Source organism: Cynoglossus semilaevis, chromosome 18 (assembly GCF_000523025.1).
Source record: "Cynoglossus semilaevis isolate Cse_v1.0 chromosome 18, Cse_v1.0, whole genome shotgun sequence".
NCBI lineage: Eukaryota > Metazoa > Chordata > Actinopteri > Pleuronectiformes > Cynoglossidae > Cynoglossus > Cynoglossus semilaevis.
The window spans coordinates 10,794,267-10,814,652 of NC_024324.1; the positions used below are offsets into that span (position 1 = coordinate 10,794,267).

Here is a 20,386-nt window from a genome sequence, read left to right on the forward strand (position 1 = left end):
ACACAACGGAAGGCAGGCCAGAGTGCTGCTGCCCCAAACATCCGTTATTTTGGGAACAGCCATTGATCTCCGTCTCTCTGCCTTCCCTCCTCTGCTGCTCCCTTTCTCTCCCACTCTACATCTGTTCCCTCCCTCTCACACCTGCTCCCTCTCCCCCTCACCTTCCACCCCTAGCGCCACTTACGCTGCCTTCCCTCCCTGCCACTCCTTGCCAGGCTGCGTCAGTCAGCAGCCCAACCACGAAGCAAAAATCACTCAGCACTGAATTAAAAGTCCTGACTTTTCCCTTGCCTTCCTCCTCCTTCTCCTCCACCACCTCCTCCCTGTAAGTGGTGGCGTATGTGTGGTGAGGAAGGCGATTTGACTCCGTGTTGCCTGCACACTGTGTTACTGATAGCCACACAAACCACATGGACAACATAAAAAGGACCCTCGGATCTTTCTTCCCAAGATTGCTTTCCCACACAGTCAATCCCATTGCGTTTCTGCAGAGTGATGCGAATCACAAGAGACCTGTGTTTTTTTTCCTCCATAGAACCATCTAGTCAAGGGAGAGGGGTGGAGGAGAGGACTGAGGAATTTTGACGACTGTCAGGGTTTCCCCCCGGTTTGCAATCACCCGCTATCCGGGTTCTCTTTCCCACTGACGCTCAGGAGTGTGGGGGAGGTTGGTATCCTGTCCAAAAGAGCCAGAAATTCTGTGTAGCGTTCACTCAGTACAGTAAGGACTCAGTAGGGGAAAGAGGCCTGTACACTGAAGCCATTGTAAGTCAGCCAGCCACCCACATGTGCTCCTAGGCCAGCAGATACAAATACATGCTTATGACTGGAGGGGACAAGAGTCTGCGTCTCAAATCAGTGCTATATATACACATGTATTTATGCATGGATAAAAATGCCATAAAAGACGACTATTTAAGTTCGCAATGTGTTTTGGCAGCGACGCCACCACATATGTCAAACAAGCTGCAATTTAAGGAGACGGTTGCCAATGAAACTTATGAGAAAGCAAGTTTTTCCAAGATTTATTATTGTTTACAAAGATGGAACACTCAAAATCTGCTCGGAAAAGCTGTGAATTATAAAACAGACTTTTTTTTACACCAACACAGCAACACCAGGAAGCTCAAATGGATGTGCAGTGTATTTTTCTGAGCAGGTTTTGAACCCAAATGCTGTTCTCAGATCAGACTTGTCTAAAGCTGAGCCTTAGGGCCAGTTGGACAGTTTATACGTAGCCTTTGACTTCTGTCGTGAAATGAATTTTATGGCCTTTCAGCACGGGAGAAAAATCACTACTGACATGAGCTTTTCTTCTCCTGCAGAATCTCTTATTTAAGGGTGTTTGGTTCATTTCCAGGGTGAATTAAAAAACCCATGATGTTGCAGTTTCCTTGTCCCTAGGTTTTACATTTTCTGTTGAAACTTCATGTATAAATTATTGACATCCAATAAAAATATTGGCCATCAACTTTAATCCCATTTTTGCTGCATTTATTATTTTTGTTTACCTCGAGCTAAAAAAACATTAGCTTAAAGTTAGCAACATTTTAAAAATACATGGATACATGGAATTTACTAATGGAAGTGTCCCATTAGTAAATTTGAGGATACAAATTGTGACCCCTTTAAACATGGTGGCACACCCCTCTGTGTCACACCAACACAGCGTCTGTGTCATGACTGAGCTTTGCATTGCAGCAGAACAGCTCATCACAATGGGGGAGTTGGAGCCGGTGTGTGACTGAAGACTCATCTCAGCTCTGCTCAGCACAATGGAGGAGTACAGTATGTGTCAGCCTGCATGTGTGTGGACTAACTGCACTCCCGCCTGTTCCCACACCTTCACTTACCACCATCACATCTGACACTTTCCTGGTACACAGAATTCTTTAAACATCTAAATGGAGAAGTGAGACATGGCCAGCTGGACATTTTTACATGGCAAAATGATGAAAGGAACGGCATGGTGTCTTTGAGTCTCCTGCCATGAATGAATAGCTAAGTGAGATCATAGACAGTGACTGAAGGGGAAATTTAAATTAATCTCAAGCACCTTATTATAAAAACCTGGAAAGCCTATTTTTTAAGCATCAGATTTTAGCAGAATTATTCAGACAAAAAAAAAATTAGAACTGACGCAGGATACAGTTCGTGGAAATCGAATGCGATAACGGGCCCAAAATAAGGTCACGAATGGGCCTAGTTTTTGGAAAACGCTGACGTAACAAAGATTTCCCCTCATGATGTTTTGAGCCGTGGTGTCATAGTGAAACTCCTGCGAAATACGACAGTCTTCCTGTCAGTGCAGGGGAGGAGGAGGAGGAGGAGGAAGAGGGGAAAGTGTTCGGATGACTAAGATCAACAATGTCTTTGAAAATAATGTTTTTGTCGACCATGTGACTGCAGCGACAGAAACATTAGCTTTTCCTTTTACAGATACTAGTTCTTACTCACAGGAAGGATGAAGAGTTTCTGTAGCCAAATATATCACCTGTGTGTTTTTGTTTTAAAATTATTTATTTTCCACCTCAGACTGCTTTGCCTGACCAAAGGTTTGAATAATTAACCTGGGGCCTGTTTATCCTCAGGGCTTATTCAGAACTGCTGGACCGTTCATTTGCCCTTTTTCAATTCCTTCAGGTGTTGGCCAAAAATAGGGAACCGCTGCCCAGCTCTTCGGGGAAAGAGCCTGAACACACCACACACTTTCTCCTCTACAAGGTGTGAAAGTTTGTGGTTTGTGGTCATCTCAGAAAAAAAAAAAAAACAAGAAAGGGAAAGAAAACTGATGATACACAGATTCCCAAACCTGAAATGTGGGGATTTCCGCTAATATTTTAGATACTTCTTAAGTGACGATGTTGAGAAAGAGTTACTAATCTATTAAGAAACCTGATGATATAAAAAAGAAATGCAAGACAATGCATTCTAACTTTTACATTATTTGTATCACTTAAAAATGAAATTCTATGGTTTTTCTTTTGCTAGAAAACCCATAGAACAAAACTGCAGAAAATGTTAAATATGAACGACTTGTACTTGTAAATATTGTATGGTTTTTATACTTAAATATTGTATGGTGAATACTGAATAAATACTGGAGTAATTAAACAACTGTTTTTAATATTTGGAGTATCTCACCTACTTTTCCAAATCAACGTGGTGGCAAAGAGCCGTTTTTATTGCATCTGGCAGCTGATTGATCTGGGGACACACTCATCTATATTCATTTGTACACATGAAGCATCTTAAAGACAAAGACCTGCCTGTGGTCACAGATACTGTAGACTCAGGGTGATTTGTGAGCAGGAGAAATGACTTTGGACGAATGAAGAACATGACATTGTGTTTGCTCGAGGGCAATGCAAGGCTTAAGAGAAATGGCTTTGGTTTGAATAAAAAGAAGAATTTAAAAAATGGGCCTTGATATATTTGTAGTCAGGCAAAGGGTCCTAACAAACTCTGATAGTTGTTTTGGACAAATGACTTCTCGCAGGAAGCTTGTTCTTCATTGTGTGTACTCACTGTTTAGCCTTTATAAACACAGCTTTAGAAACTGCAGCTTTTAAAGTGCAGCTAACATACCCAAGGACGCTCCGCTGCCATTATGGAGTTATCTCCAGCTCTGGTTTCACTTCCCATTAGCCATTCAGAGCCATGACAATTCCCAGGAGGGCAGACGGTGCAGTTCAGGCTATTTCTCCTCTGTAAACACTCCCTCTACAAGTCATATTTCCACAGTTATTCAACTCTGGCAGAAACAAACTTGTTTCGCAAAGATGAGTTCTTTTTTTCCCCATGTAAATTGGACCGTTCTGCCTGTTTTTCTTTTTCTTCTGCTACCAGACAAAGGGCTGTAAATAGAGTGCAATGGTCCTCTAACCTCTGTGACCCTGGGTAAACATGGTGTCATGGAGGTCTGGTGCTTTTTAAAAAAAAATAAATAAATAAAAAAAAAATATATATATATATATATTGAACTATGATGTTACAGTGTTGTACTGCCAGATGATAAATCATTTTAGCGCTATGATCTCTTCCCAGCTGCGGCTGCTTCCGTGTCACAATGGCCGAGTCACTGTTACCTCACCCTTGCCCTAAACGTCTGCACCTCTTCTTTCTCCCCTGCTCTGTCCACAGATTACCCATCAATCCCAATTTATTCCAGAGGCTCAGCAAAGACCACCAATCAGACAGCAGGATAGGGAGGAATATGACAGTGGATTGGCTGGTGGGGTCCCCTAACAACAGCAGCATGCTGTGAAAGTGAGTGAGAGGAGAGAGAATTCGCTCCTGCACCGAGTGAGCGTGTGTGTGTGTGCGGGTGTGTTTTCTAAGTTTTTACCCCCCCCCCCACTCCCTTCCTTCCACCAGTTAAAAACTCCGCCCTGAGTCTTCTCTCTTGTCAGTCTGAGGGTCTGCTGACTCTGCTACTCGCAGTGACACTGAGCACAATTGTGCCGCAGCTTTATGTGTCAAACACAGTACACAAAAGCACACACACACAAGTGTTTGTGTGTGTGTGTGGAGACGGGGAAGGTCAGGTTGGTTCCTGGCGGAAGGAAACATATTACACACTGCGCTGCACATGCCTAAATGCGCGCGCACACACACACATACACACACACACACAGAGGCAGACTTGCATGCATACATACTGTATACACTCAGTGGGCTCCACATGAACTCATTCTCCTCACTGACCTACTTCTTTAGTGTCACTCTGGGGCAAAAGCAGGCGTCTACGTCAACACTGCCATTAGAACCTCTGTGTGTGCGATGTAAATGTTTCAGATCAGGAGAGAGCAGGCTTGTTCTGCTATTCTGTTTTTTTTTTTTAGAACCCCTGCGGCCCCCCTTCTCTGGACTGGAGGTGTTAACAGCCAGCTCGTCTGGAGCAGCCATCTTGTTCATATTTGTGTGTGAAGAAACAGAATAGGACTAAAAATGAGAAGCAGAATGTGTGGGAGTGTATGTAATTATAATCAGACCAACACTTGTAAACCTTTACGACGACCATATTAGACAATTTTTCAGAAGATTTAATTCAGTGTTTCTAGGGTGAAGATTTTTTGCCACAGCTAGAGTCAACTCCACTCAGGCCAACACCAGCCATTTTTTGCGTCAACTCCACTCAGGCCAACACCAGCCTTGACATGTGTTTTCTCTGCAGCCTCGCGTTTACTTTAATCAACACAAAGTGTTTGCATTAAACAGGATTGAACTCTGACAACAATGTCACTTTTTATGTATGAATATTTATGCTTTTTTCTTTGGCATTTTACAAAATAACGCCTCTTTTTGTCTGTGAAAGATGCATGCAGAAGAATGACAATAACGTTGAGCTGAGTTGAAAATGGTCTAAATATTAAAATATTCTTACACAGACATGTGTACTATTGGATAAGCATATTAGATAATTACCACCCGCAAATTCTTATGTCGATTTTTGTTATTATTTTAAAGGTCTGCTACTTCCTGGCATTGTATAAACACACATGGTTTGTTTTTATGTTGTTTTTATTTTTATTTTATGACACCTGAAGCCGGCCTGTGTACACATTGACATCAGAGTCACTGAAAAAATAATTCAGTTAAGTGACAATGACACTGTGTCTCGCGCTCACATTTTCATTACTTTTGTTCTAATTTAAATCTCCGGAGCTCAACGGCAGCGGCTTGTGACACAAATCCTTCTAAGGCAGTTGCAGGGAAAAGCTTTTTGAGGTAATACTGATGTTTATAACCGTAATTTATTACAATACTGCAGAGTTATTGTCAAAGAGGAAAGACTTTAAAAGCATGTAGCAGCAGTAGATTGTGTTCAATTAAACTGCCATAAATTAACGGCTTTGGAATGAATACTTAATATAATCATAAATATTGTATTAAAGCCTGGGCTGTAAACACGTGTTTCCCTTGTAGAACCTTTGAGGATGTGAGGAAAGTACAGTCAGTACAGCTTTTAAATATGGTTATTATTAAATGAAATTGGACACAGAGTTGGCCCAAATAAAATGAACACCTGGAGACTGAATAAACTGGTGGGACTGCTGTGGACTGTGGACTTAAATCTGGAGACATCTACCAAGGCTTCCATTCCAACTAAGTTTCAGGTAATTTCCAGCTAGAACCTGATCTGCTCATTAAATCGACGACATTGAGCTTCAACAATAAACCTGTGGTAAATCATTTGATCTGCTCTGCAGTTCGCCACGGTCACAATTTCCACACCGTTTTTATCACAGCTGTGTCGGTGCCACTGAAACCCCTGCAGCCTAAACAGGTGACAGGAGGAAAAGAGAGGTACTTCCCAGACACACAAAGGTCTTATCGCCGAGCTGCAACCATTACACACACAACCAAGACACAAGCAGCCCGCAGAGGGGGGGAAGCATGTGCCCATTGTCAGGGGGTCTCATGAGCCCCCCCCCCCTCCGGTCTTTTAGCACTGACAATGGCTGCACTGATAACACCTACCAGCTAACCGGATACAAAAGAGGAGGCTGAAGGCACCGAAAAGAGACAAAGAGAAGTAGAAGAGGGAAAAAGAAAACGTTCCATCCTGTCAGCGGATGTCCATTCATTTCTTTGCCTTGCCTGTCACTTTTCTCATTAAGCGCTCTTACTTGAAAATACTGAGTTACAGTGAGATAATCTGAACAGAAGACTGATCCGAGCATCAGTTATCAGTCAGTCAATCACACAGATGAGTCAGGTGCCTCGGAATCAGCCCACTGAGTGACAGCTGCCTTTGTAAATCAATCCATGTGACACGTTATTCATGCATCAACACACTTGATTTATGGAAATCACACGCCAGCTCACAGTTGAGCACAAGGTGTATTCACAGCAGCTTTGATTTATGTGTCCTCCCCAGCCCTGAAAATGATCTTCTGATTGTTCTCCCAGTTCTGTGGTGAGTCTGTTCATCGAGATGGAGAGTGAATGATGAACAGCATCGGACTGAAGATCTCTGAGGTGGAGACACACGCAGGACGCACTTCTGATCTCCTCTGTAAGGAGATGAAATGAGGCTAAATGTGGCAGATGGAGGAGTTACTGCCTGGAACTCTGCAACTAAATCGCAAATAGCAAAAAGAGTTTGGACCAAGAAGAAGAAGAAAAACAAATACGCTGGTTTTAAACACCCTTTAGGATCTTGTAACCACAGGCACGGCTAGGAATTCAGGGCCTTGTGTTAACGGCTCACTCCAGGTCTGAAACAATAAACATCTCATCCCTGTCATGTTACAGGGCCGCTATACAGCTCTGGGGCCCCCTGGAATCGATCAAGCCCCCCCAATCCGACACCCCCAACCCAAACCTATTCCTCGTCACAGTTGGTGACAGAAGTGAATGGAAAATCAATAGGATTACGCTTGTGCTACAAATGCAATAACAAGACAAGTGAATAAAAGATACAAAGCTGCACGAGTGTATTTGAGTGAATTCACCAGTCAAATATGGTGTGAATATAAAACCTGGGCTGGGACTGTAGCCCATTCCCTCCCATTCATTATTCACAGACAAAACACCTTTCACAATTCATCTTTGTGAACCATGAAAAAAAAATACACAAAACGGAATGAGTTCTGACATCAGTGCTAATGTTAGCAATGACAGTTCTGGTACAGACTAACCAGATGGCGGGGTTCAGAGACAAAACAGTTTTATTATTGCATAACATTTTAATGTTTTATATTATGTGTTTGTCTATTAAATGTGTCTCTTTTCATTCACTGATTGTGTCAAAATACTCAATTACTTTACCATAAATTACAAAGCCTCTAATTACCAGGATTCATGTTTAAAGATCAAGTTCCAATGGGTCCAAAGGAGAGGACTGTGTACCAGCAGCTTCTTTTCCCATGACACCATCTTGGCCACCAGTTCCACTTGAGATGGTATGTCACAAGGCTAAACTGCTCCACTGAATCCCACAGACACTCATTCAAGGTCAATGAGTGGTATGTTATCACCTCTACCAGCTCATGTAACCGGCCTCCCCAAACACTTGTAATACCACAGCGACAATTGTCCATTAACCTTAAAAGCAAGCCCTTGACTTGGCGTGTTCAACTATGCTAATCTAATATGTGGACGACAAAAAAAAAGCTTTCTTTTCTAGCAACAGTGAACGGGAGAAATGGCTCCTCACACAGGTCGGAGCTGACGGTGAGATTAAAAATTCAATATCAGCCCAGTCACTGGATATCACTGCCATCATATTTCAGCCAAGGTAATCAAATTCACAAGCATGACCTCTGGGGAATATTAAATGCGCACATAACATGTGTCACCTCTCAAATAGTTTCCAGGCAAGATATCCATCTACACTGGTAAATACAGCGTAAAGGCGAGCCAGCAGCAGCACTCACAGTAGCTGCAACAAATTCACTCCCAATAAAAGAGGAGCGCTGGATACATTTCACCATGGAGTTTGCCAGAACAACAAAAGGGAGAATGAATGATTATGTTACACCAACGCTGTTCTCGGTCCCAGAAAACAACAATCAGGGTCTAGGTAGCACCTCACAGCCAAGTGAAATTAAAGTAATTATAGGAAATTTACAGCAATTAAACTAAATTGCTACTTGCATGAAGCCCTGTCCTGGAATTTATACATCGTTTTGGTCAAACCAGAGGGCGGAGAAGGCAAAGAAGAGCCAAGGTTTTTCATGTCCAAGGTGTTACGACACTTGAATCCTGACCTGGGTCCTTTTTACAAACCGACAGTGAAAACACAAAAACACAAGACAACTTCTCAACGCACTGGAGTTGAACTAGTGAAGACGAACTTCATCTGTGCCACGGTTTAGGAAATTAAACCAGGGCCAGGATGAGCCTAACAAGTACTGTCAAAGGAGATAAAATACAGTGGTTAACGGAAGACACCACAGCTGTCCAATGACAGTTGACAGGAAAAAGCCATTAAAGACGGTGTGTTTACAGGGCCAGTTAAGTCAAGCTGTAATTACAATTGGACATTTGAAGCAGCTACACATTATTGCCTCTAGTGGACAATGACATTAAAAGGGTCGTGAACAATGGATAAAAGTGGTAAAACTTCTTCCAGGTATGTTATTACTAAATGCATTTGTTACTAAACTGCAACAGTTTTAATAGATAACTTTTTTTTAAATTGCTGACAAATTTGAATACAAGATTAAGCGCAGTAAACATTTCTAAACAGATTAGTGCTGTCCCTAATTACAAGATTTAAATTGTAAAAATATTAAAATTGTAAAATCTGACCAGAGACAAAGACATTTTTCATAAAGGAAATCTGAATTTCAGACAAGCATTTCATAGTCAACTGCTTTAAAAAATAATTTTAGCAGAAAATATCAGCCTGTGAGTCCTAAATGAAAAAGGTCGGTAGATAGATTTTTTTTTACCCCACAATCCAAAGACATCGAGTTTGGTTCAATAGAAATAAATAAACCAGAAATGATTGAAAAATAGAGACAGCTATGCGGGAACTATGTGTTTCCTTTAAAAAAGATGATCAGGTGTTCTTTAAAATGACAGTCCTGGACTAAATCAGTAGTTGACTACCCATTAGCTGATACACCAAGACAACTATGATATACTGATGTACATACCTGATGTTTACCATAGCCTACATCATCATCATCATCAGTACAACTGTTGATTTCCACATTTCACCTCATCTTAAGCCTGTTTTCTTTTTTTCTCAACTGCGTCCCACATCCTAAGCCCTTTTAAAACCTGTGTGCCTGTGTGAGTGTGGGTTGCTGTATGACAGCAGATTACACAGTAGCCAGAGAACGTTAGGAAACAAAGCCAAGGCTCAGACAAGGGAGTTCCTCTGTTTAGGGACGTGTAGTACAGGAGTCGATTTCCTGGCACTGCCACTGGCACACATAAAAAAGACAAGAGGCAATTAAGAAATGATTTTCACCTCACAGCTTGGGACAAAACCTTCGTACCTCGGCCCTCCCTTCACACCCCTCCATTCCACTATGGCAAACAAAGGGAAAGTCTCTGATGTCTGAGGGGCCTGAAGGGGGGGTGAGACCAACAGAATATAGTGGACAGAGACAGAGAAGGTGAGAACAGAGGAGACATGAAAGCGCCAGCTGAGACAAGGTAAAGCTGTAGTGTAATTATGAAGTGAATAATGGCCCTGGTACAGTGAGGACAAAGAATCAAGGTACTGCATGAGGGACGATTAGACAGAGTCAGGTTAGTTAGTGGTTTACACTGAAATTAGCAGAACACACAGAGTTCTTAACCAGAGAAAATGCCCAAGCACATGGTAATTAACACTCTCCTTACTGCCAGTCACTTACTTAGCATAAAAAAGGACATAATCACACCCCCTATCCAGATTGATGGTGCAACACTTTCAAGAAAGCACAAGTCTGGACCACTTTTGTCTTTGTTTTGAATAGTTGCTATAACAATAAACCTACATCGGCACAAAACACAATTGTTGAATTTGAGTTTGTCCCTTTATCAGGGGTCTCCACCACAGTGGTCTTCAGACAGAGGTTTTATAACGGATGCTCTTCTTGACACAACCCAACCTGGGATTTGGGACTTGGTGGTAGATTATCTCTTGATCCTTCATCAAGGACCAAGAACCAGTAAAGACTATGACTCAAAAGCACTCCAACTTTGCACAAACTCTTGCTCCAACAAGTATGGCTTCATCAGTTTTAGTCAGAGTAATGTTCAGGTTTAACTGAAGCCAGACTTGCAAAAGGCCTGATGTTGGACAACATCAATGAATCAACCGTCTGTGGACAGAACAAACCTGGAAAAACACACTGTTCCTCAATCATCACTATGAATCACAATACGACAATATCAGCATATGTAAATACTGGCCACTGCTTAGGTGTAATACTCGATGGTTAGTACAGTAATTCATGTCAGGTTATACTAATTAATGCATTTTCAACCTTAGAGAAACAAAGAGGTGAACAGTGTAAAATCAACAGTAAGTGAATGTTATGAGTAATGTGAAATTATATGACTTGGTGCTAGAGACAGAAGTGTGGGGGTGTTTTTTTAACAAATGAGAATGACTTGTCAATAAATGTAAAATGAATGCTTCACTGTCAGGAAATAGGCCAACAACCCTGGTAATAGCATTCCAGTATCTTGTGACTCTTGGGGCAATTTACAGAACAGATGTTACAACAGCAGATACAAGAAAACCTGACAGCTACAAAAGGAACATTGGGGGGAGAGGAGGGGGTGCATGTTCTGTGAATCAATGAAAAGACAATGTGCAGCAGTGCATTTTTCACCTTACTTTTTTCTACTGATAACTCCGTTTTATATGATTTCAAACTGATACTGATATTCCTGTTCCAAAAACAACAGCCTGTGGGTGGGAGGTGTTAGCCCCCCAAAATAAGAAACATACTTTAACCCACATACTGTACACAACACAACTGTAGGAGTGGAGAATGTAGCTATAGGAGGTGGAAGGATATGGTACTTCCCTGTCACCATGGAAACTTCCAGCTACTTGTGAGTGTGAGAGATCGTCAACATCACTCAAACTGATTGAACCGCTGGTTTCCACGTTACTTCTTACACCAAGTCTGGAAACAGCACTGCCTGAGTCACAGTGATGGGCTGAATGACTGATAAACCTATGATACATGTTCACAACAGGAAAACAGAGATGTCTGGTCCGATACGTCTCAAGGTAGTGGTTCTAAAACTTTTTCTGCAGAACTCCTGTGCCATTCTATCCTTATCTGCAAATAGAACTATTGTCCAGGCTGCCCGCCAGCCATATCAACTACTGTATATGAACTCCCTGAGGTATTTTTTCAACTGCTTTAGCCCTGAACCCATTATTGCATATTATCTACACCACTGTGTACGTAAATCGACCGACTGTGGATGAGGTGTGTGACTGATTTGCCTAGTTGCACCCTCTTCATTTTGTTTCCTTGATAATCACAGGCCCAGACTCCCATCTCCTGCTCTCTGCCTCTGGGTCTTGTGATCTGTGACTCAGGGATATGTTCAGTCCGACCAGAGTCCAGGCTCTTCTCTGAGTGAACTGTAGACTTAACCCCCATTCTCCTTCCCTGCAGTGAGGCTTGGAGGAAATCACAAAGCCCGGAAAATTGTTACAAAAAATGGGGAACCATACCCCTGACACTGTGCCTGTCTCTGTGGATCTACCTAAAAAGCATCGTCTTTAAAAAAAGAAAGGAAAAGGAATCAATAGGCAAAGAAAAGGGAAGGGGAAATCAATATTCCTGCACCGACTCCTGTTGAATCATAATGTTTGAATACTGCTTAACATTTATACAAATATAACAGAAACAACTGAATGGTTTTTCTTTTTAAAAGGAGTTATTTATCAAAAACTGTAGTGTTAGAAAAAGGTCTAAAAAATGTAGCTTTTGCACAGATAGATTCCGCACACAATGGATTCAGCGTAGAGAAATTATCCATCAAGTAATTCATGAATGTGCATCCATGTTAGTTTGATGGTGTGTGTGTGTCCAGGACACAGAGTTCACACAGCTGTGAAAGATCAAACTGATGCTTGGTCCTTTTTTTCCCTCCATTTTGGCACAACAAATCAAAACAAAAATAAATGCAACAACGCGGGATGCCCACTGAGTGAGAGGCCGTGACAAAAGACAGACGGGTTCGATGGCTGCTCTCGTTCACATCCTTCAAGCAAATAACCGCTGCATGCAAAAGATCGTGAACTGGGCTAGGCAGTAAAGACAGACCCTGACGACTGTGCAACTGCTCCTCCTCTTCCTCTGCAACTGAGTCAATTTCACAGGTAGGTGATGGTAAAAATGCCCCCACATTTTCCATCCCACTATCCCACAGTACAGCTCCAGACGCCTCTCCTCTCTATCTTTGTAGCTGCGCTGAGTAATGGAGTGAATTGAGCTGAGCCGGAGGAGGCGAGAGAGATAGAGGGCACAAGAGGAGGGGGGTGGGGGGGTACACTCGGTGTTCCATTACAAGGGAAGATGGGGGGAAATAATGCATTTCTCATGGTAGAGGGAGGGAGGGTGAGGGGTGGATGCAAACAGAATGTGTATATATTGACTTATATTGACCCAGGCATCAAATAAACCGTTTATCCTCTTACATTAGTCAACTACCAACCGCGGCTGCCTCCTGATTTCTCACATACGAGCCAACATGGGAACCAGAGCATCCAACAACTCAGCAGCAGCAGCAGCAGCAGCAACGCCTGGCCCCTCCCCCTCAACCATGGTTCAGCATTAAAATGTGCTGCTGCCCAGTCCAATAAAAAAACCTGTCTGGAATACATAATCTCAGAATAAGTGGAGGAGCCACGTGTGTTTTCTGTGATTAGCCATTCATATTTAAGGCAGTCAAAAAGCCACATTTACATGTGGGAAAACACTTTGAATCAACAAGTTTGTACAAAGACGGAGAACGTGATATAACAACACAGATAATCTCATGTCATCGTGAAGTACTTAAAGAGTGCTGGTTAGCTAGTCTTTAGGTTGTTTACACTGAGAAAACCAAGCAGATGACAAAAGATTACATTTTGTTTGTTTTCAAATTGAATCACAGACAAATTGAACTTTGTTGTCATTGTACATATACAGACATATAGACACACAATGATATATTGCCTCTGGATTTAACCCATTAACCCTTTCCTGGGGAGCAGTGATAGCTTTCAGAAACTCTGATAACAATCTAGCTCCATCTAACACTAGGCTACAGACTGATTCTATGGCCTCTTGTAGGTTAGTACATTTAAATATTGTACTAAATTATTAGGAAAAAGTAGAATGTCATGTTTGGGTTTGTGTGAGAACCTGGGTCTGTCAACAACTGTATGCAGTTGACAGGTTCTATGGATCAACGTCACTTTCTTTTTATTCCCAGAATTGCTTGGTGTTGCCCATTAGATTAATAATAAGCCACTATCAACTCTAATGCTCCATGTTTCACTGAGAAAATAACCGCAGTAAGCCATCTGTGGCTTCTTGTAAAACAGCGCGGCTTCCCACAAATGCAATGCAGACGAAAAGAGAGAGGAGAGAGAACGAGAAGAACGAGAAGAAAAACGTTTCAACACAGCTGTGTATTTACCAAGAATGCCATTACTACCACGTCCATTTTACAGTTTTTAAGATCATTTAGTGAAGGTTAGAGAGTAGGAGTCCAGGAGCAACAGCGGTCACCCACCCACTTTGCTTCACTGGCTCATTAATCCCCTGTTAGTGAGGGTGTGGGGAGGGAGGTGCCACCCTGAATTAAGGTCTAACTCAGGCCAGGGCAAATGCTTGGGGAAATAGGGCTACATTCAAAAGATCTTTAGCAGAAGGGAGGTCACTGCTCCATAACTAGCCATGCATGGTAGAGATCCACAAATGGCTGCTATAGAAAAAAAGAAAACGGGAAGTAATTATTAATTTCAAAATGTTATTACTGAAAAATACACTCGTGAGGGATTAAATGAGGAAGCCGTTCATCAGCCAAGTCAATGCTGGAACTGCACAGAGGCCAGTGGTTTGTTGGCAGGAAGGAACGGCGCTCCATCATAAATGGCAGTGAGCTCACGAGACCAGAGAAAATTAATGTACAATAAAGTGTAAAATGAGTATTAGTTGGATTATATCTAATTCTGGGGAGGACCCAAAAATGACTTCAAGTCCTTAAGGATTCCCTGGTCAACACGCATCACGCTGCAGACATTTTATTATGTCGCCTGCTGAGCCTTGGTGGCATATGTTTGACACTGAAACTGTGGCAGACAGACAAGGGAGTAATGGAGGATCAATACTGCGTGAGCCTCGGTGTTGTTGCTTCATCCCCTGAGGCTTAATTCACTGGATGTGTAAAGACGACGGTGTCACAATAGGGGATCAGATAGGATTGACCACAGGATGAAAATGTAAGGAGTGTTTATTAAACTGATGTAGCCAAGATGAGGAATGGGGCGAAGATGAGCAGAGATCAGTCATGGTGATGAAAAAGAGATGTTCCTAGTGGTCATCAAAGGCTAATGTAAGTCTAGCCTAAAACAGAGTGTTGATACAGACAATGTAATAACTGATATTTCAGCTTTACAAGGCTTAAAAAAAGAAAAAGAAAAGCCAATATACGATGGATGGGTACGAGAAAAAAAAAGTTCTGAACATCTGTTCATTCGGAAAAATGTCACTCTCTAAAGATATAGATATTAGTATTTGTTAAAATGTCAATAAATTCTCCATTCATTCTTCCACTGCTGATTAGCACTTTATTGGCCTCTGTAAAACCGACAAGGCCAAACCAAAGACAAAGCTAGAGTGTTGATTCAGCTTCATAGGGATCCTGAATGGATAAGCTGTGGTAACAACACACAAGCACAGGGACACACAAACACACACACACGCCCCTCTCGGGACTTGACCAGCTGTCCCACTCCCCCCATCTCCTCCCAAACCCACAGAAGCAGGAGGATATAAATCAGTTGACAGAATTAAGATGAGCACAGAGAGAGGAACACACGTGGTGCAGGCCTACGTGTCACACACCCTCAAGCGTTGGCTGTCCACGCCTGCACTGTGTCCAACTATGCTTCTTTTCCAACAATTGAAGCGTATGCTGTGAAACTACTAGACAGGCTTACGCACAGACTGACGAGGACCAGAAAACCCATTACGTGAAACCAACGACGGTCACGCCTGTTTTTATGTCATCACTCCTTTAACGCCACGCTGACGACATCCTGTCAGGCCTGAATGGCCTGAAAAACGGTTTATAACACCTGCACCTGGGACCTTTGCCTCTGTGTGAGTGTGTGTCGGTGCCATGGAAAGCCCTGAGATGGCTCTCAGTGCCAACAGCTGATAAGAGAAAAGGTCATATTGCATAACTGGGGATGTCTGCCGCGCATGTGTGTGACATAATTGTGTAGAAGGCAGATATAAGCAGGGCCTGTTAAAGATAACAGAGACCGAATCCCTGTCAGGGAATAAAAGCTGAGAAGCGACGCATTTGGCTGCTGAACATCTCACTCTGATTCAGATGGCAACATAAAACTCACAGAGCACTCGTACTGGTGCTGAAAAAACAAGAGAAGGGGAGATATTTCCCACTTCAGCATCAAGGTAATAAATACCTAAATATATCTGGAGCGAGACACAGAACATGCAGTGGCTGCGTTTGTCAATTCAGCAGGTCCCATAAGGGAGAAGAAACCAGGAGAAGGAACGTTAGGGTGGGCCTCTAGCGTGGGAAGAACCACTTCCTTACTGAGTTACCGCAACATAACGGAGGCAGAGAATTGGGAAGTGAGGCCTGGAAATCACCAATTACCAATCAAGCGTTTATAAGAAATGGTCAGAGTTATCTGACTGCAAGCTATAGTTGCATAAGGAAGCACTACAAAAAACACTGGTAATGCTCTGATGGTTACTGTGAGCAATGTGGTGTGAATATGTTGGAGAAAATGATGCTACTTCTTATTTAACTCAATTTAATGTGAGTAAACATTAACTCAGCAAATCTAGAGTTTTATTTACAAATCAAACAACTTAATTTATGAAGGAACTTTCTTTTTAGTTGACCTTTATTTACACAGGGAAAAGTCCAATTCCTTGGAGACAGTTGTTGAACTTCCTGTGTTGCACAAAATAAATGACATACCATGTTATATTTCTCTACAAAATGAGACAGTTTAAATACCAGTTTATATACCAGACAGTTTAAAGTCTGATTCAACTGTCAAATAGGACCACAGTCCCAAAGCTTTCACTGATGAATGTGATGACAAAAATCACCAGGCTCCTGTAAGACGGTCAGTTAAAGTAGATGAAAAACTACTTTCTTAACACCTCCAAGTTGTAAATAAATAATCGAAGAAGATTCCTCTGGGTTTCATTTCAAGATAAGCAGAGCAATTCTGTCCTTTTTTTCAGGCAATCGTTGACAGTGGGGAATAGTTCTGGCTATCGCTTATACACAGTTTATGAAATAACAGGATAGGTTTCAAAATACAATTGTCTGTTGTGTTGTGAGAAGTTTACTTACGAGTATCCTTCAAATTACTCTCTGGTGATTAATTAGTTGGCAGTCGCCGTATTGTCTCAGTTTTTCTTGGCAGCTACCTCAATGCCATATTGTTACTGTTGGGCAGCATAATGAGAAAAAGAGGTGCAGAGGTTGTTTTTATTCTTTTTTTTAATTCTAATCAAAATAAGAAAAATATGTTTCCTTTTAGCTTTAAAAGTATTTTCCTCTGTTGACTTTCATAACACTCGACGCGAAACCTGAAGGCATCGGCTTCTTACTTTACTCTGGGGTTTCATTCATAGAAGAATACTGTGTATTGTGCAATACTGAGAATGAAGAAGCAGTCATGATCCGTGACAAGACTTTCACAGGTACCATGTGGAAACAGGGCCGTGATGTCTGTAGTCAAATAAACAGCCAGTAAAACACTCGCTTTTTGCCACAGCACACTTTGATTAGCCCTGGTAGCCATAGTGACGGGGAGGTTGAAAAGTGAACCCTGCCATGTTGCACACGTGAGGAGAAGGGAGCTCATGAAAGAGAAATTTGCATTGAAACATAGGGTTAAATGAAGCGCATTGACGCTCTGGCACGGTGAAAAAACAACCCTGTGACCCTCTCTTCATGGTCCTACATGAGGCCCACATTTCATTTGGACAGCCCAAGAACGAGTGAGCGAGACCAAGACGGGCAGAAAGGGGAGATAAAGAGAGGAAAAGGAGGAGTGTGAGGGGGAGTCTGTGCCTTTGCACTGCCCATTCTGCCCCCTCTCTGTTTTTGTTTCCTCTTTTTGTGCATGCTCAACGCACACACTCACGGTGCAATGGATTTTCAACTTGGCCCTCATCAGTTGTGTGCCTGATGAAACAAACACTGACAGCCTCTTTACATTTGTAAAGGCCCCTGCAGCAGCTGTGCTTGTCCCACACACAAACACACACACTTACACACACACACACACAACCTTTGAATCGCAGGCCCAGCCCCAGCTGGGGCCTACAGGAAGAGCCGACTCTGCACAAAATGGCCCTGGCTGCGCTCTGCCGTGCTCCTCTCCTATCGTTGCTTGCACACGTTCACAAACAAACACACCGTGTGTCATGTTTCGTTAGGCAGAACAACACTGCAGTGGATTTTTCTGCGCACCACCTCCATCTCTACACACCTGCTCCTCCACCCGGAACTAAAAACACTACAAAATCAAGAAAGTAAAAATCCTAAAATTCAGCAGAGAGAGAGAGAGAGAGAGAGAGAGAGAAAATGTTTTCATCTGCTCCTGCAGTGTCGCGTCAGATGTCACGAGTGACGAGGCATCTCTGGAATTACAGACCTTAACAACTTCAGCTTGTAGTTGCCATATCAATTAAAAAATGTTTAATAATCTCTGTGTGCTTTGAGCCTGGTAGAAAATGACAACTGCCGCGCCTTGTTTGCTTTTATTAAAATCGCACCCCACCTTACCCATAATTATCCGACGGGCAGATTTTAATATCATTAGCAGCTCGTACGTTTTCGTTGGGCACGGGTTGGGGGAAGCAGGGGGTGTTGGGCTCACAACCATGTTTCAGGGGAAGCGGTTAAGCCAAGCATGTATAATTGTCTTACGCTAATTAAAGGGGGAATAGAAGAGGGGGCAGAAGGGAGGGGGGATCAGTGGGTACCAGGAGTTCTGCCTTAAACCTAAAGGGAGGGAGTTGTGGGCAGTTCGAGGGTCTACACTCCCCCAGGTTGTTGGAGAAATGCACATTTGCAATAAGTGACTGGTGCATCAACAGCAGCTGCTGGAAACAAGACAGATGTGACACAGTGATGCAGAGTGGGGGGGGGGGGGATCTATGGATCTGGACACTGTAAACGACACCATCACTCCAGCTTCTCAATATCTGACCATTCCTAATTATACAACCAAGTTATAAACAGAGAAAAGTTATAAAAACATTTATTCAGTTTGAGAGAGAGAGAGAGAGAGAGAGCACCAGCTCAGTTGTAGTCTGACTCACACTATTAAAGTAGGGACGTTTCTAGACATTCATTACTCAGTGGAAACTCAGGTTTCCTCAATTCTAAGAAAAGACTTGATGCACAGGATTTTTCTGCAGTGTTTTTAAACATCACATTTTTTTTATTCTAATAAAAAAAACAGGAATTAAAAGTTTCTTTCAGCATTACCCTCACAACTGTTCAGTCTTTGTCAACTGTAACTGAGTGACAAAGGAGGGAAAAATACAACAAATTCCACACCTATTATAATTAAAACAGATAAATCACAACGCCAATCGGTGATGTCACTCTTCAGGTAATTCAAAGTTGTTGTTGTTTTTTTTGTCATATTGTCTTACAGATGACTGGCAGGACTGGAAAAACTGTTGCAATTTGGAGGTTGATTTGATTTTGATGTTTAATAAATGTGTCAAGTATATATTTGGCAGGAAAGTTCTGCAGAATTTCTTCAGAAAAATTATGCCGCAACTAATATAACCTTGGTTGCTTTGTCATTTTGCCATTTGTTTTATTGAAGAGTCTCTGACTAGCTCATCCAAACCTGTTGCTCATTTTGACCAATTCCCTTTTTTTTAAATCATTTTAACACAGTTTTTCTTTTCTTCTGCTTTCGGTTGATTCAGTCTAATGCGTCTGCAAGGGGAAACACAGCTTCACAGTTTCTGCAGAAACTCCACATGTTTGGGTTCTGCCGATAGGGGTGGGGTGGTGGTTGGAGGGGCGGAGAGATTAGCTTCACAGTGATTCCAGCCTCAGTCAAAAGAAGAAAAAAAAGTCTCGTGCACTGAAACATAACAGCGTGCGGGGCGGAAAAAAGTGCAGCAAACTTTAAAGAGCATGCACATGGAGGCCCAGCTGATGAAACCTGATACAAGGCAACTTTGTGCATTTACACTCTGCAGGATTAAAACACACACACACACACACTGACACAGACATAGCTTCATTTTTTGTTCAGCTGCACCACAATCTGAACCAGAACTAATATTTAAAACCCGGATGAGGCTGCACTGTTTTATTTCACAGCCCCCTTCTCCTCATAAATCCACTAGTGTTTGCAGAAAGAAAATGGTTGCTTGGAGGTGTCGCTTCATACATGAGCCTCTGCAATGCGACTACACACACACACAAGCTTTAAAGAAAAAAAGGGGGAGTCTCGTGGGGGGGGGGACTCTGATCGGTCATATCGACCATGCAATTCAGCAGCAGAGGTCGAAACCCGAAGGCCTTTTTGTGATCTAATCCCCCCTGTAGTGCTGCAAAAATGGGAGTTATCTCTCAGCAGGCTGCTGCTGCTGCAATATCGCTTTCGTTCACAGAGGTCACATAGAGACCTGGGAAATAAATACAAACAAATAAATCCACCGGG

At 42.4% G+C, this 20,386-nt stretch overlaps 1 protein-coding gene across 5 annotated transcripts in view; it reads right to left on the reverse strand.

The window, feature by feature from the left end:
* The window catches only part of jarid2b (jumonji and AT-rich interaction domain containing 2b), a 229,749-nt gene that overhangs the window by 92,203 nt on the left and 117,160 nt on the right, over positions 1–20,386 (reverse strand). The window lies entirely within an intron of this gene.